This window comes from Chrysochloris asiatica, unplaced genomic scaffold (genome assembly GCF_000296735.1).
Source record: "Chrysochloris asiatica unplaced genomic scaffold, ChrAsi1.0 scaffold00221, whole genome shotgun sequence".
In the NCBI taxonomy this organism is placed as follows: domain Eukaryota; kingdom Metazoa; phylum Chordata; class Mammalia; order Afrosoricida; family Chrysochloridae; genus Chrysochloris; species Chrysochloris asiatica.
The window spans coordinates 4,412,986-4,422,067 of record NW_006408739.1 but is presented as its reverse complement, the minus strand read 5'-3'; positions in this window follow the sequence as shown (position 1 = coordinate 4,422,067).

Genomic DNA, 9,082 nt, shown 5'->3' with positions numbered 1-9,082 from the left:
AAGCCTTCAAACTTGCTTAATATTCCTATCTATGTGGTTCTGAGTTTTGGAGCTTTGCCCTGAATCTGCTTTGCCTGGTATTCTGTGTTATTGCTGGTGGCGAACCTCACTGCACCTCTACCCTAGCCACCATCAAGCTCCACCTCCAATCCCCTTTCTTTATATCTTGTATGTGTGTGTGTGTGTTTTCTCTTCTTTCCTCACCTGACAGGGGACAGCATTCGTGCCCATACAGTCCACCCACAATTTCACTCACCAGACAAGAGTCAATACCAGATGCAATACACCTTGTTGATGACAACAACAAACATTAGACAAACTGATCCTAAAGTGAGCTGCAAGTAAGGCAAATAAAGAATAGTGCACATGCTTCCATTCCCTAACCAAACCCACCAGGTTTGTGAGTGACTAAGGACATACCATCACACAATCACCAATTAAATACAAATGCAAGAATACTACAATAGCTCAGAAGCAACAATTTATATTCACAGGAAAAACAAGACAGAGTGGCTCAAACAAGTGACAAAGAGGCAGCTCTAGAAACGTTTTTGAGGAAAAAGGGCATTGAAATTATCTGAAGAAGAATTCAAGGAAATGATATTTGTTGTTGTTGTTAAGTGCTATCACCTTGGTTGTGACCCATAGTAACTCTGTATAGGGTGTCTGAGGACAGCTGGTGAGCTTGAACCACCGACCTTGTGGTTCAAACTGACTTTGCAGTCCAGCTCATTAACCCATAGTACCACACCAGGACTCTGATGATATTTAGGCACTTCCAAAAGTTAAGGAGGAGCTTTGGTAGCATAGTGGTTACAGATCGGGCTGCTAATATCATGGTCAGTAGTTTGAAACTACCCGCTGTTCCATGGGAGAAAGATGAGGCTTTCTGATCCTGTAAAGATTTACAGCCTCAGAAACCATGTACAGGGTTGCTATGAGTTGGAACCAACTCCACAGCACATAACAACAACAACAAAGGTTAAGGAATAGTCCTGGTGTGGTGCAATGGGCTAATGTGTCAGATTGCAAAGTTGTTTGAATTACAAAGGTCAGTAGTTCAAGTTCACCAGCTGTTCTTGGAAACCCTATATAGGCCGCTATGGGTCAGAATCGACTCGATGGCAATTAACAATGACAACAACAAAGATTAAGGAAAACAAGGATGCATTCAGGAAAATGCTACAGGAACAAACAAACAAAATACATAAAGGTTTGGAGATAATACAAAAGGTTCAAGGAGAAATCCAGAAGATTAATACTAAGATTTCAGAAATGGACAACACATTGAAAGGACAAAGGGGTAGATTTGAATCAATAGAAGTCCAAATTAGTGAGCTTTAAGATAAATCTCTCAATACTACTAAGATGAATAATCCAAAAAAAGTATGAAAAAAATCCAAAGAAAGTTTAAGATTCCTGGAGGACACCATAAGAGGAAAATCTTATGGGTAATAGGAATTCCAGAATAGGAAGAGAAAAAGAAAAGATAGTCTAAGAGTTGTTGGAAGAAAAGTTCCCTAACTTCATGAAAGATGAGAAAACAAGCATTCAGGAAGCTGAATGAGCCCCCAAAAGGATAGCCCCTAAAAGAAAATCACCAAGACATATCATACCCAAGTTCTCCAAAAGCAAAGACCGGGGAAGAATCCTGAGAGCAGCTTGGGAAAAATGAAAATATACCAATAAAAGAGAAACAATAACTCAACTAGAGGAAGAAAGACGAGGAAAACACAGAGTGTAATCTGCTACAATCTGATGAATTTGACCTATACTTATGGATGTAGTAGCTTAAAAGATTGAAAAAATCTTTACAGCAAAAATCATTCCCACCCCCTCTACACACAGGGTTGACAGGAATGGGCTACCCAAAGTGGGGGTGGGGGCAACAAAGGCACAAAGTGACTGGCTTACAAGTTTTCAAGAGGGATCTTAATTTCAGAGGGTATGGGGAAGGTAGAATCTCCACTGAGTGCTGGTGAAAGGAGATGGGGCTAAGACTCTTGTGGTTCAATAGTGAATAATTGCTATCAGGACTGATTGTGAATGTTGCAAATGTAAAGGTAGACATTTTGTAACAAATGGAGGGGAATGGTTTATCCTTCAGTCCAGGAGCAGAGGACCCTGGGACCATCAAGGGAGAAGAGTGGAGTGCAGGACCCTATCCAGAAGCAGCAATGCCAGAGATGGAGGCAAAGATGATGATGTGGAGAGACGAAGTGGTTGGGGACTCTAGACTCAAGGAAGGGGAGGTGCTGTGTGCTGGCAGCCAGGGGGCTGGCATGCAGGGTATACCTTTTAGTTACTTGAGTAATTATATATTCCTGAGTGCTTCTGAGTAAATTTTTAAAAAAGCTGTTGAACGATGATGTATGGAGGGGATTTTAAATGAAATGAAATACGATAGGATGAATGTAAAGCTGATGCTCTCCTATGTAAACTCTGACTCAATTCACAATAAAAATGTAAAAAACAAAAGAGAACCAGTAAGATTAAGTTCTGATTTTGCATGAGAAACCACCATAGCAAGAATGCAATGAGAATACATATCCAAAATCGAAAAAAAAAAGCCAACCAAGAAATCATATACCCAGCAAAACTGTCCCTCAAATATGACAGCAAAACTAGAACACTTCCAGATAAATAGAAATTAAAGGAATTTGTAATAATCAGACCAACTTTACAAAAACTATTAAAAGGAATCCTTTGGACTGAGAACCAATCTGAGATTGTCATACATGGTAACAACATGCAGGAGTCAATTCAGATATAGAAGTATCCAAAGTAAAACAAATCTACAAGACTAAAAGTAAAGAACCGGATAAATCAATGTCTTTTTTTGATGCTTTCTGCATCATTCAATATTTTGTCCAAAGAATCATTCAGTATTATAAGTTGAGACTTGAATTTTTTCCTCAGTTCTTTCAGCTAGAGAAACACTCAATGTGTGTCTCTCTTTTGGTTTTCTAGCTCCAGATCATTGCACATTTCATTGTAATATGATGGTGAGTCAAAAATTATTTGCATTCTGGCTGTAGAATTTAATAAACTTTTAGAAAAGACAAACATATCATTTTTCAACATAATCTCTTTGATTTTCAATACACTTTGTCCAGCTGTCAACCAGCTTTTACATTCCCTTATTAAAAATGTTTCAGGCTGAGTTGTGAGCCACGAATGCACCTCTGTCTTCACTTCTTCATCAGATGTGAATCTTTGTCCTTGAAGTACTTCTTTCAGGGGACCAAACAAGTGAAAATCTGATGGAGCAAAATCAAGACTATAGGGAGGATGTTTTAAGACGTCAAAATGAAGTTTTTGCCGTGTCAACAGTGTGGGCAGACGTGTGTGGATGCTCACGGTCATGCAAGATCACAATGCCCTTGGGTAGCAGTCCTCTCCATTTAATCTCAATTTTCGGTTTCAGCTTTTTAGTGAGTATCTCATTGTAATGAGCACTGTTGATTGTTGAGACTATTTCCTGGTAATGTTTCAATACTGGCCTTTGAGAATCTCAAAGACTGTAAGCATCAATTTTCCAGCTGATGGTTAACTTTTGAACTTTTCTTGGTTGATTTCATGAGAGTAAGCAGCAGAGTATGGAATTGAAACATCCTCAGTTGCTGACCAAGGAAAAAATACAGTTCCAACTCATAGGACCCTGTATAGGGTTTCTGAGGAATGGCTGGTGAATTTTAACCACCAACCTTGCAGTTCAAATCAACTTTGTGGTCCAGTGTATTATTCCACAGCACCACACCAGGACTCTTTGTGGCCCATGCAAATAGGGCGAACAGGACTCTTAATGCCCACTTGGTTTAAAAGGCGTCATCTCTGAAGCAGGATTAGATGATCCAAGGACCATAGAGAAAGAAGAGCTATGGGGGGTGGGAGGGGGTAGCAGCAGCTTTAGCAGTATAGAGAGACAGACAGTGGGTTTCCTAACCCAGGGACAAATTAAAGCCGGGTGCCTTTAGTCTGGAGGCTTGCTTGCAGAATAGGCTCTTTGGGCACTTATTCAGAACATTAAATGAGTTTTGTTAAAGTTGCCTGAGCAGGGCAGAGTCCAAGGGGCCTTGTGGATGAAGACAAGAGTGATACCTGTATACAGTATAGCTGAGAAAAGGTATTTCTGACTGGAGAACTGCTATATCTTGAGTTTCTGATGCTAAATAGCATTCTGTTAATTTCCCTAATACACCTTATCATTGTGAGTATTGTCTGTGAGTTGTGTGTGGCCATTGCAATGGATTAGTGATCCTAACACAGAAGTAGAGTGCTGTTGGAGGGATGGTGCTGTCAATAGAGGGTAAAGAAGGTTGGAAGGTAGATGCATGTGTGAGCTCAGCATTATAGGAATGGGCTGGTGATTTTCCTCCTTCCCCCTTGTGAAATTGGAGGAGGTCAGACACTATTTCCCGAGTCATGTTTGCAGACTCTTGTCAGTTTGGTTAGAGTTAGATTTTTGTCTCAGAAATGAGTCATCCATTAGGCAAATTTATAAGTTTTTGCTCCTGAAAAGCTAAATACTAGAATTTTGGTTGCCTCAACAGTTTTTTCTTGATGGATAAAGCATTTGTAACACATTAACAGCGTGAAATTGTAAATTTTGGCTGGAATTTTTCCAACTGACCTTATACCTATCTCGATTCTTCTTCCCAAGTCAGTATCTTTATTTTTAGTTTTGAAATATAAAATATAGCTGTGTATTTTTGTCCCTATAACATTTTTTTTTAAACAAGGTCCTTTATGAATTTGTTCTATTTATAGAGGATCAATAATCCAATTTAATATAATTTCTCAAACTAGTATAACATTGTATCAGTTAGGATTAATGTCAGTGGCATGTAATAGAAAAACCTACTGATAATGACTTAAGTAAGATAGAAAGTAACTTAAATACACTAGAAGCTTATTTATTTCCACTGGAGGTGAGCATTTCAGGATCAGCATGTTGGTTTCACAAAGTTATCAGTGACCCAGCTCCTTTCCACCCCATCATTATGCCATCTCCTGAGTATGGCCATCCTCCTCATGGTCCAAAATGACTGAAAGGACTCAAGTCATCACATTATGTCTTAGGCAACAGGGTAGAGAGAAGGCATAAGAAGAGTATGTTCCCTTCTTTTTAATTATTTATTTTTTAATAGAGGTCCCACATAATATTTCTGATTTTATATCTCAACAACATAATTTAGTCACTTGGGCCTACCTGCTGTAATCAAGACTGGAATATGTAAGATTTTAGTGAAATTACAGTAGGAGCATCCAAAATTTGGGGTTATTATGGAAGAATGGAGTGTGGTGCTATGGGTTAATGTACTGGAATGTAAAGTCAGTTTGAACCACAAGGTCAGAGGTTCAAGCTCACCAGCCGCTCCTTGGAAACCCTATATAGGGTCGACTTGATGGCACTTAACAACAACATAGAATGGGAAAATAGATAAAGGAAGGTAACTTATTTATAGTTGACATTTGATATAGATTTGACATTGATAAAAATTCATTTTTACACACTTGATCATATTTTTAGTGTTATCACCCAGGTTATTAATAGAAAATGAATTTAATAATTTTGCTTTTCTTATTTTTTTTTAAACTTATACTAATATGTTTTATTGCTTTAGTTTAATGTAAAACAAACCCACCTAGAACTGGTATAGGCAAAATGGGGGGATTTGTTGGAAGGTTACTAGGGAATTCCTAGGAAGAATGAACTCGAAGTTGAAAGCAAGGCAGAGATTCAGCCACTGGTCAAGAAAATATGGAAGTGAGAGATTAAGTAATTTCTCCAAGGTCATTTAGCTAGTATGTGAAGCACATTTATCTGTATTTCAAAAATTTTAACTAACAGGCTAATATATTGCCTCATTAATTACCTATCTATCGTGAGTTAGAAAGTAGTCATTTTGATGTGGCAATTATTAGGTTTTTCTTTTTCTTTCCTCTCCCCTCATTTCAGCTATAACAAAAAGAATGCGAACTTGACCAATCTGGTTATGTCTCTGGGCCTTAATTTCCTCATTTGTAAAAGATAGGAATGGATCAAATCACTTTCTCTTGTTAATACAGGTAACATTTTATTTCTGAAGGCAAGGATGCATGCTACTATATTTAAAACTTTTTTTTACTCATCCACTCAATGTATTTTTTTGCTTCTGAGCAAGTTCTGTGTTGGGCACTGATGAAATAAGAGATACAAGACATAGTTTCTGCTTACATTGTATGAAAGAACAAACAAAATTATTGTCTGACACAAGTCCATTTAAGAGTAGTTTTCAGGAGTGGTATGATCATCAGATTAATTTTATCTTCAAGGATTTTTCTGTCTGTTTGCTAACAGGGTATTGACTTTAAGGTTAGTTACTCTTGTGGCTGCAACACTGCTGCCAGTAGCAATTGGGTTTGTAGGCTGACTTACTTGTTCATACCTGGCCAGAGGATCTTCTAACTATAGCACAGACTGAAAATCCTTTTCTTCAATCTTATTGGGCCAGTTTACCCCAGGACTATGATGACTTTAAAGAGGCTCTGGTGACACTGTCAGATAAGCACTGGCCTACTAACCTGTAAGGTTGGCACCTCAAGCCCACCAGCCACCCCTTGAAGACTTTCTGCTCCCATAACGATTGACAGCCTCCCATAAAGATTGACCCTATGCAGAATTGCAATGAATCAGGTTTGACTTGATAGTCTTTTTTTTTTTTTTTAAATAATGGTTTTTAGTAGATTAATTAGAATAATCTAGGACCTATCAGAATCTAGATTCTAGTTCATATTGTAGTGATAAATAATCCCAAATCTCAGAGGCTTAAACAACTAAGGTGTATTTCTTACACTAGCTCTATATCCATCTGCTTTGAAGGGAATAGGCAATGTGCTGCTTCACATTGTTATACTCTGAGGAACTGTAAACACTGTTAGGACTTACACTGTTCTACCTATAAGTGACACATATTATTTCTATCTATAATTCATTGGCTGTAACTAGTGATATGGCCCAGCTGCAAGGGAGGGGTGATGAGGGTGTGAGGGGGAAAGTGTAGTCTTTTTATATATGCCTGGAAGGAAAAGGTAAATATTACAAATTTCTACCATACCAGGAAAATTTATTTATAGATTGACTCAGGCTAATTGGGATGTTCTTCTGTAGCTGACAGTTGGGAGATTACCTGAAAACAAACAAACAAAAAATAAAAACAAAGCATTCCATTATAAGGAAGAAACAGATATTAAATAAGAAACCAACAGTGTGTGTAAACTATATGATGTTTTAACCCTGTAAAGAATAAAGATATTTTAGTCATGGTGGCAAGCCATAGGGAATATGTTTAACTAGACTTCTTCATCAGCCTTCTGATTAGGAAGATTGGTTCTTGCTCTTTAACAAATGTAGATAGACCGTTTCTATTTAAGGAGTTGGCTGAAAAGTAACTGAAAACATTTATTATATTTGAAAATATAGACTTTCCCCCCATATCTTATTGTGGAAGTTACAGTCAGTGGTGTGTCAAGCTGGCTAGATTTAGTCTTAAAACTGGCAAACAACTCAAGTTTATTGAGCCTAACTCTGTTATTTTACAGATGAGAGAACAGATCCAACTGAGTAAAACAGTGATCTCACGATTACACCTTTTTGTCTTTGGCATTCACAGAACTGCTGTTTGAACGTCTAGTGGTTATGAATAGGGCTGCTAACCTCTAGGTCGGCAGTTTGAAACTACCAGCTGTTCTGCGGGAGAAAGATGAGGCTTTCTGCTCCTGTAAAGATTTATAGCCTTGGAAACCCTGTGCAGGGTCACTATGAGTCGGAATCAACTCCATGGTACTTAACAACCACCACAACAACAATTCTGTTATTTTACAGATGAGAGAACAGATCCAACTGAGTAAAACAGTGGTCTCAAGATCACACCTTTTTGTCTGTGGCAATCACAGAAATGCTGTTTGGATGTCTCTTGTAAAATAGGATTCTCTAGGTGAAATGTAGCTACAACAACAGTTAACAATTAAAAATTACTAAGAATATGTCCAAGGCTGACATTTGGTTGGTACACACTGGAAGAAACTGAAGTTTTAAAACTATTTGATAAGTAGCTGCTGCTGATCTTCCCCAGAGCATCCTCAACCCCACTCAGAGCCCCAGAGATCTCCCCTTATAACACGAGTCATCGCAAAGGTTTAATGGGAGAAGGAAACGACAGAGGTAGAGTTTAGCATAGGGCCTGGCACTCAGCAGTTATCACACCTTGGTTGATATTTTTATTATAGTCATTAATGAAGTGGTAGTAAATTTCAAACTAGTTTCTACATGAATGTTCTCAAGTTTGAAAATGTGAAAGCATTCAAGTTTATTAACTTTAACCAACAAAATGGTCACTCATGTACTCATTTTAATTTTCAGTTTTATCTTTCCCATTGCCCGAGGGCTGGCTTCTTTTTGCCCTGCTCTCAAGTCCCTATAGCTGTTGTTAAGTGCCATTGAGTTGGTTCTGACTCATAGTGACTCTGTAGAGGGTTTCTGAGGTGCATCTGGTGCATATGAATTGCCGACCTTGTGGTTCAGTCGAGTGCTGCTCCTACAGAAGTTCTGGTTGATGATTTAAAATTTGACCCAGGTTATGTAAAATAAAATAATGTATTGGCAAGGTCCTGTTTTTTTTCATTTTAGTATAACTGGTTATGGAGAATGTTATGTACAATCTCTTGTTGAGCACAACTTACCTTGAAGTCTGGAGACAGGAAAAGACAGGCTTGAAGCCTAGTTTGGTGAGGGAGGGGTGGAAGAGGAGGATGAAGCATGTCTATTTGCTCATTATCCTGCTAAGTGAGTACCAGAAATCAGAGGGGAGAGAGAGGCAGAGTAGCTGAGAGAAGACAGAAAGAAGGCCTACTGGCAGGATGCAAATCTGAAACTTGTATACAGAACACTCTTTGACAGAGCTGCCTTCTGGTGGCCAGTGCATTTGCCGCACCCTCTCTCAGAAATTTCACCAGACAAGAGAAAGCCAGATTTTCAGTAATGCTTCTTTCTGGAGAGAGTAAAAAAAAAAAAAAAATATATATATATATATTTTTTAAA